At 44.9% G+C, this 9,227-nt stretch overlaps 1 protein-coding gene across 1 annotated transcript in view; it reads left to right on the top strand.

The window, feature by feature from the left end:
• Positions 1 to 963: 963 nt before the first annotated feature.
• Positions 964 to 9,227, top strand: part of GIPC1 (GIPC PDZ domain containing family member 1) — a 44,770-nt gene continuing 36,506 nt past the window's right edge. The window contains exon 1 of the mRNA XM_085654312.1: positions 964 to 1,102. The gene's annotated coding sequence lies outside the window, so the exon portion shown is untranslated. The remainder of the gene's footprint in view (positions 1,103 to 9,227) is intronic.

Genomic DNA, 9,227 nt, shown 5'->3' with positions numbered 1-9,227 from the left:
TTTCTGTTGAACAAGGACATAATGCACCATCTGAATTTAGCATACCTAGAGGCAATCTCTTATAGCACAGTGCATAAAAACTGTAAATAAGTGCAATATGAAAAATAGTAAATAAATGCATTGATAAAGTAGTGGGGTATGGTCGCACCTATGGTGTGTCCGTAAAATTGTCCTTTTGTCCTCAATTTTTGTCCGTAATTTTGACCTTTAGTCCTGAATTTTTTACAACCCTTTCCTGAATTTGCCTCCATGCCAGATGGTCACCCTAGTCTGCCCCCAGGGGCGGGTAGAAAGACAACCCTATGCCAGGGAATGTACTTAATGAGAAATATACAAAGAGATGGGGGCTAAAGAAAACTTTTGTGTAAAAGTTATGAAGGCTTAATTGCAAGCTACCACAGATGGGGCGAGCCCTAGCAGTCAAGTGGTTAAAGCATTGATATCAGCAACAGTAAACAATTCTGGTCATAATGTGCATCACCAAAATGCCACCCACTCTAGCCACACTGCAATTCAGCGCTCTTGCTACCAAGCACACCCTACGGTGTCGGGTGCTGCCTCTACCGCCTACTCATGGCTATGTAGTGCTGTTTAACTGAAAATGCAGAACAATATACATTATCGCTTATTTTGAAGACTGCGCACTTGCAACATCAGAGTGTCATTCCTGTCACTGGAAGAGCCTTGCAAATGACAGGCCTCCCACGATTGGTTTCTGGTCGAAGAAAGGTGTGGCTGTTCTCATGGATACCGAACGTCATAAAAAATGCCCGAGGACAACCAGGCGCGTGTCTGTTGTTTTATTGGTTGTTGTGAGTTTCTCTCAAGAATTATAGGCGGGTCTCTACTGCCGGAAGCGCGAACAGTCTGGAATGTGGCCCCACCCAGTTTAGGGCGAGGCGGGATGTATACGAGAAACTTCACCCTCATTGGTTGTTTTTATCTGTTCGCGTCCTACCATTGGTGGAGATGCACAGCGACCGCCTCCCGAGAGTTTCGCAGATGCTCGGTTCTGCGAACCAAGTAAGGACTAAGGAACTAAGGACGAGCGGACGAGATAGGCGTTGGAGCTGGGGAGAGTCGTACAGAACGTGGGAAAGAGGTGAGACTTGCTAGAAAGGGATCCCACCACCCATACAGAAGCGTCGGCATCGTATACCAGAACTTTTTCTTCACCTACAAAGCCATTGTACACCTCATACATATGACACCCCCATATAAGTATTATGCCGAATCCCTCTGTAGACATACCGGAACCCACAGAACTCCTCGGACTATATAGAGAACACCAATTCGTCCCTCATAATCACAGAGCCCCTCTTGTGCATCTTCCAGAGCCCCCATGTATAGTCGAGTAAATATCATATACCAGAGATTGCCTCTCATATGCACCTGAGGCCCCGTACACACAACCACTCTCATGAACGCATAGCTGATACCACCATTGTGTAAACACACAGAATCCCATATATGCCTCGGACCGTAACCCAAATACTTTTGTTCGTAGAGCCCTGACATTTAAACATCCCAGCCCCCATCTACACATCAGCGCTCTATCCACCTTGCACACACACGCATACAAAACGTGCTAATACCAATCAAAGTTCCCCCTGTGCCTAAGAGAGATTGGGCTATAGCATACACAACTTCACTGGTACATAATCTAGGGCCACCCCCCCCCCCATGTACACACCATAGTTCCTCACGTATGCATCAGAACCATCATATATGCATCAGCGCCATGTGAACATATACCATGCCCGAGCCCACCTATTCTCGAGCCACCTTTTTTATAAACATGATCCGAATATCATATACAAAGACGACAACAGCATATACGATCTAATATTCCATACATACCATAGCTCCCTTATGTATATTCACACCAAAAACTGCCTCAGCCCAGAAACTACTATACATACTCACAATTACACTGTAGAGACTATGTAACATTAGTCTGTCTCATATGCACGATAGAGCTCGCCCCATTCATTTTTTTGAACTCGCCTTACATACACATTTGAGTCCTTCCCATATACATTTACCAGATCCCACTGCATAACTATGAATTCGTTCAACCGAGACCTCCCCCATCAAGTATATTCAGATCCAACCCTATACCCACTCATTGAGGTTTCATAGACACAGCAGAAACCACCTCAGATCCACTTATCAGGGCCACATATACATACACCAGAACCCACCTCTTCTTACCCACTCATCAGGGCCACATGTGCATACACCGGAGGAGCCCACCACTTATCAGGCCACATTCAAACTTAAGAGCTCACTCACTTATCCAATAATCAAGTCTTATGCCTAAGAGCCCTCTTCATTTCCTCTTATAACAAACAGATTTATGAGGGGAGCCCATTATATTTCCACACATCAAATCTGTAGACAAACCCTTATCCACTCTTTAAAGCCACATATACCTATATTAGAGGCCACTTCATGCTCACTCATAAATGACAAACACCCATATACACATACAAAACAGAGTTGACCAATTTTCTCACTCATTAAAGTCACATATACATCCGAGACCACTGCATATCTGCTAGTCACATACAACACCCTACCCCTCAGACATTCACTGCCCACTTCATATACTCCACGGAGACTCATTCACATAAATCACACTCTTTTGTATTGTAGTTGTATTAATGTATAGTATCATACACCATTATGGGGTGCTGGATCATATTTGTAAATAGGTAGCACGGTATTCCTTGGGGTACTTGGATGGAAGAAATCTGTATTTGCCATGTGGACTATATCAGTAACGCTTTGATTCTTTGTGAAGATCAGATTTGTGCTCTTTTATTGTGTTTTTGTGTTGGCATGAAGTGACAAGAAAAGAGAAAAAGATGGGTTGTTTAGGCTTATAAATTGCTAATATATGGATGGAGAAAATTTTGTAAGTAGCTTGTGACCCAATGTGGGAAGCCTTTTGGTGTTATGTGCATATGGCAAATGTGCGGTAAGAAGCTACAAAAGTGTATCTGCACTTGTGTGTGGATTGAAACAAAGGAGAGTGAGAGATTAGTTAATTAAGCATGTGGTTATGCAAAAAATCTTTGGAAGATTGGTCCTTATTCAGGCCCTTGCCATCATGAGTTCTGTACTGTTCATCCCTTCCTAGTAATAAAGATTGTTGTGGTCTTCTTGCTGTGGGATCGTCGTGGGTTTTGCCTAAAATCCTTGGTTGTTTGATTCCATTTTCAGGTCCTAGGCACCATAAGTTCTGTACTGTCATTCCCTGCCTAATAATTGGGTATGGTGTGGTCTGCTTGTTTTGGGATCATCTTGGAAAGAGGCATATCTTTATTGCCTTCCTGAATTTTAGTTGTTCTGTGTTTTTGTCTTTGGTGGATGAGAGTTCCAGAGTTTTCCTGCTTGTACGGAGTAGGAGGTTACACTGATGTGCCTCTTGTAAGGAACTAAGGATAGCCAACTGGGCTACCAGTCTAGCACGGTAGGTTTATTTTTGTTAATATATTTTCTATTTTACATGGATGAAAGCTGGACCTTTGCTATTTATGGCCTTGTGGGTGATGCAGAGAAACTTAAAAACTGAGCTTCTAGCAATGGGAAGCTTGTGAATTGCTTTGAGGGTTGTTAAACTGTAGTCACATTTCACGTTGATGGATATGATCAAGTTGCAGTTGGAGTCGAAAGAGTATGGCTCCTAAGCAGAGTCCTTTCACATTCTCGATCTGACAGGCTGAGGAAAATTGTTGCCAAGAACTTCTGCATGCCAGATGAACGTGGTTGCTAATTCTTCCAATCTGCATGTGTCACGATCTTTGTTATAGATGAGATTACTTTAAGGCATATTCTTAGCGGTCATTGGTTGATGACTTGGATGCAGTGCTCTAGTCCTCAGATGTCAAGCTTTCTTCAGTTTTCCAGTTTCATGGTGATCTAGGTGTTGCTGCCATAGCTGCAGCATGTAATATTGAAGGGGTTGGCGTGATCGGTAGTTTGCTGAGACAGGTATAATTGCAATGGGGACTGTCTGCTTCAGCACTGATGGCTGGTAATTTGAATGGGAGCAAGATAATGCTGGATCTTTCGGAAAGGTAACGGGAGACTAGGATAAATCCTTTGATGCCAGGTTACTTCAGTCTCGATGTAGGATGTAGTAGTGGAGGACTTTGTAGAACGAATGCGGCGGACAGGTCCTCTAGTACAAGTGTAGGTCTATATTTCTGGACATTGTAGTCTTCACATAATCCTAAACTGAGATAATAGCAGATTTGTTGCCTGTCCCAGGGTAGAACCAGTTTATTTATCTGAAAGTATTTTTTTCTCTCAAAGGAAGGTACAGATAAATATTTTCGTAAGAATTGGCTGCTTGAGAATGGTCTGTAGAAAGCTGTCTCTGCTACGTCTAAATTGTTGTTGTTGCTGAGTGGGGGTACGGAAGACGTTTTTCGTGCTGAGGGGAAGGTACTTGATAGTAGAGAGTTGTTGAAAAGGGTCATAGATGAGGTAGCGGCTACCGTTGATTGGAGGATGCTCATAAAGATTTGTGGCAGGTAAGGAAGGTTCAGATGGTGAACCTACTGATCCACTAGCCATGACCATATCTTAGAATTCAGAAGATGATTGTTTCTTGAAGAAAGCAATTGCACGGTGTCTTTCAATTAGTGTAGGGCTTTTATATTTAGCCTCAGTATGCTGGAAAATGGACGTCTTGTGATTGAATTGTGGTTCTCATATTTTCGCTTTTGCTGGTAAGGATGTCTGCAAAGGAGTTACAGAAAGCTTGTTACTGTGGAATCCTTGTGGCTGTGCACTCTATGTTGGGGAATTTGGTGAGGAGCATATGGCTTTCTTCGGTAGGCTATTTTGCATTGCGAACATGTTGAAGTAATATACTCTTTATGTGGAGAATTTGTAAACGCTGTTAAGCTATTGGAAGCAGTTTTTGGGCAACTTGTTCTAGTGCTTCCATTTGCAAAGAAGTGCAGCAGTTTCTCATTTTTATCTTCTTTATTCCTTTAATCCAAGACATTTTATGTCGGATTTTAGGGAGGATGTTTTGAGAGATATCCAGCTTCTCAAATCCTCTTGACAGCCAATTGTACTTCTGACTAATTGTTAATGGGATTGGATGTTGAGTTTGGCAATATATTTGTCAATTGCAGAGAGCTTGGGATAGTTCCACTGCCTTTAAGAATGTGAGTTCACTTTGTAATAGTCCTTGCTTCTTAGCAATGAAGGACTGGGATGGTGGTCACTCCAAAAGGTATGTCTAAGCGCATACTCGCCATATGCCACCACATACGCACTTGCCAAAGTCCATCCCATGTATACTGACCAGAGCAACTACACACGCACACATCCCCCATGTTGAATCACTCCCCATACGTAGTCTACCTCGTATAAACAAAAGCAACCCCATGTACATAAACACACTCAAGAAAATCCCATCAGTGCTCACCTCATATGCACTTATTAAAGCCTCTCTAAATATGTTCAAACACACCCAATGTGTGTGTGTAACCCCACCCCCAATAGACGCTCCAGATCTCCATTTACTTTGACCAAATAGCTCCTTTCCACACTGGAGCCATCCCCATGCCACTACCCCACCGCGTGTATAATGACCCAGTTCCCACCTAGTATGTTAACACGCCAAAGGTTATTTTGCATGTGCGCATACCAGAGCATAGCATATATGTACACTTAACCAGGAGCCCACCGCATGTGCACGCACATAAGTGCTCGAACCCTATGTGAATGATTTCTGGCGAGCCCGTCTGCGCCCGTCCGCGCCGGACCCGCGCCCAGGGCCAGTCCCCCTGCTGCTCCCATGCCCCACTCCCTACCCAGGTTCGTTTACAATACAAACGAACTGCTAGCACTAAACATCGTATCTCCCGGTAAGGACTGTATCATTTGGGAACCTGGGACCAATCACCCTCCCACACTCTCCCACTGCCCCAAGTGCTCGTCGCATTTGCTCAAACCTCTTTGGCTACCAATCACGCAATTAAGAGACCAGTTCACCTGTCCGATAACCAACCACCCCCTGACTAAATGCCTTCTCCTTAATACAAGGTCTCTAGTCAAGCATAGCTTAGAAGTCGCCGATTATATTCAGGACGCAGGCATAAAAATTGCCTTCATCACGGAAGCCTGGACCGATGCAGCATCAGGTCCAGATTTAGTCAAAGCCACCCCACAGGACTTCATCTGCTACACCCAAAATAGGGACAAAAGGAGAGGGGGTGGCCTAGCCATCATATATCATAAAGACATCAGAGGCTCCTTTCAACCCGGTCCCCCTGACCTAGTTGAATCTCTGCTATTCAACTTTACCCTCTCTAATCACCAGTCCTTCATAGGATGCCTTGTTTATAGGCCCCCAGGTGAGAAAACTAGATTTCTAGCAGCCTTGAGCAAACTACTCGAAGCTGTAGCCTGCTCCCAAAGATTCACTCTTCTGGGTGATTTTAATTTCCATCTGGAAAGCAAAACATCCCCCGACACCCAGGAACTTATCGATCTTTTGACTGGGATTGACATGCCACAGTTAGTAATGGATCCTACTCATAGAGCAGGACACACTCTGGATGGGATCTTTTCCAATCAGCTTAATTTGAAAGTCTCCTCGGTCCTACCAGTGTTCTGGTCTGACCATTCAGCAATCCACTTTTCTATTCCTCTCACTATTTACGAAAAACCAGTCAACAAGAGAAACACCCCGAAACTAGCACGAAAATGGAAGAATATCACTGGGGACTCGCTAGGTAATACACTAAACACCACATTACCCCCCCCTCCAAACAATGTGGAGGAAGCAGCTAAGATCTATACTACCTGGCTGGACCGGGCTTGTTTACTCTTAGCCCCCCCTAAAATCATCCATACCACTCGGGCCAAGCCTACCGCTCCATGGGTCACAGATCAAATAAGGGAACATAAAATAAGGTGCAAAAAACTTGAAAAAATCTGGCGCATGCACTATAGAGCAGCCGACAAAAAAATACTCAATTCGGAACAAAGGCGTTACAAGGAATCCATCCTGCTAGCGAAAAAAGCCTTTCTCACGAGACAGATAGAAGATGCTACCAACACCCCTAAAGAACTCTTCCTTACGGTCGCTTCCTTAGCAAACCCCAAACCTATGGAAATTCCAGCTAGCCTCTCACTTTGCGAAAGCTTGGCGACCTTCTTTCGTGAAAAGGTGGAAAACATCTTCCTTCCCTTAGATAGTATAGTGATGACCTCTTCACCGAGGGAGGCCCTTGAATCCGCCAGACCCGAACCCACGCTTCTATATTTCCCGCCCATCACGGAAAAAGAAGTGATAAGTCGCCTACAAAAAATTAAATCAGGCTCCCCTCATGATCCCTGCCCCACAACAGTTACTAAACTTGCACCAGACGCAATTGCTAGGGCTCTTACTCCCCTCTTCAATCTGATGCTGGAGATAGGGGAATATCCCTCTAGTTGGAAGCAAGCTTCCATCTTACCCTTGCTAAAAAAAACCAATCTTGACATCACGGAGATGAACAATTATCGCCCGATTGCCAGACTCCCACTCCCGGCCAAAATAATAGAAGGTTACCTGAACACACATCTTAGTGCCTTCCTTAAATCGGCGGATGTACTGGACTCTTCCCAACACGGCTTCCGAGAAGGGCACAGTACGGAATCCGCTCTGATCAAATCTATGGAAGATATCAGGCAGGTGATGGATACAGGGGGCAGAGCAGCTCTGATCCTATTAGACCTCTCGGCAGCCTTCGATACGGTCCACCATAAGCTTCTGGTGGACCGGTTGAGGGCCTGTGGAATTCAGGGGAAGGCTTTAAAAATTTTACAAGCATTCCTGTCTGACAGATCTCAGACAGTGGCGCTGGGCGGCCACGAATCTCACTCCTTTGTGCTTCCTTGCGGAGTTCCCCAGGGGTCTTCGTTGAGCCCAACCCTTTTTAATGTATATGTGTCCACCCTCGCCCCGGTGATTCGATCATTCGGCTTTCAACTTACGGCGTACGCCGATGATACACAGATCGTGGTGTCCCTCCTTCCCGGAAATACAGAAAATACCGCTGACAGATTCAGAAATTGCATGCTTGAAGTTGGCCGCTGGATGGCACAAAGTTGCCTTAAGCTGAACTCCTCAAAAACCGAGGTTCTGCTCTTTGGTGACAGAGACAACTTTTGGTCCCCGAGATGGTGGCCAGACGAACTGGGACCTCTCCCAGATCCGGTGGACAAAGTGAAAAATCTCGGTATTCTGGTGGATACCTCCCTGACCTTTAAAGCCCAGGTGAATGCTCTTTCCTCCTCCCTCCATTTCATACTCAAAACCATCAGGAAAATACTACCTTATCTTGAGAAGAAACATAGGAAAACAATAGTTACGGGTCTAGTGCTTTCACGCCTAGACTACTGTAACAGCCTGATGTTAAACGCCCAGCAGAGCGTATTAAGTAAACTCCAGCTTCTGCAAAATGCAGCCGCTCGTCTTATCACTGACACACCCAAATTTGCCTCGGTTTCTCAGGAGCTGGGTAAGCTTCATTGGTTGCCGGTCCGTAAAAGAATCATTTTTAAGGCAGTCTGTATGGTCTTTAAGGCCCTCCACGATTCGGGACCTCGGCACTTGAAATCCCTTTTCCGCTGGCACAAACCAGCAAGAACTCTGAGGTCAGGACAACTGGCGCTGGTCACGGTCCCCAGAATTAAAAGAGCTCGCTGGGGAGGCAGGAGTTTCTCTCTTGGGGCCGCAGAGGCCTGGAATAAACTTCCCCTTGCGCTTAGACAAATCCAGAATCTGATGGCCTTTAGAAAAGCTCTAAAAACATGGCTCTTCACTCAGTAAGCACGCTTCAACACACCAGTCTATCTTTCTAGCGCCAGGACACCTCCGGGTATCAGAGCGCTCTACAAATGTGCAAATAAATAAATAAATAAATAGGGAGCGCTGATTCAAGTTTCTTTTGAAATACGTGAATTATTTGCAGGGCGTTTGTGGGCCAGTAGTAATTTTTTCTCGGAAAATGTAGGTGACGTGAAAGACAATTGAGTGTAAATAGGGCTGCGATGTGTGCGTGTGGACATGTAAATACACTTTAGGGCGAACCTCTCCGACTGAGGTGAGCTGAGAGGGATGCTGTTTACACTGGAGAACACTTTATCCTGGTTTACTATTTAGCGCAGTCGTTTCCAAGTATTACTCCTACCGACCTCTCCAGTGCACC

The sequence above is a fragment of the Triturus cristatus genome, chromosome 4_1 (assembly GCF_964204655.1).
Source record: "Triturus cristatus chromosome 4_1, aTriCri1.1, whole genome shotgun sequence".
Lineage (NCBI taxonomy): Eukaryota > Metazoa > Chordata > Amphibia > Caudata > Salamandridae > Triturus > Triturus cristatus.
Note: the sequence above shows the minus strand (reverse complement) of the source record. Positions and strands in the feature narration are given on the sequence as shown.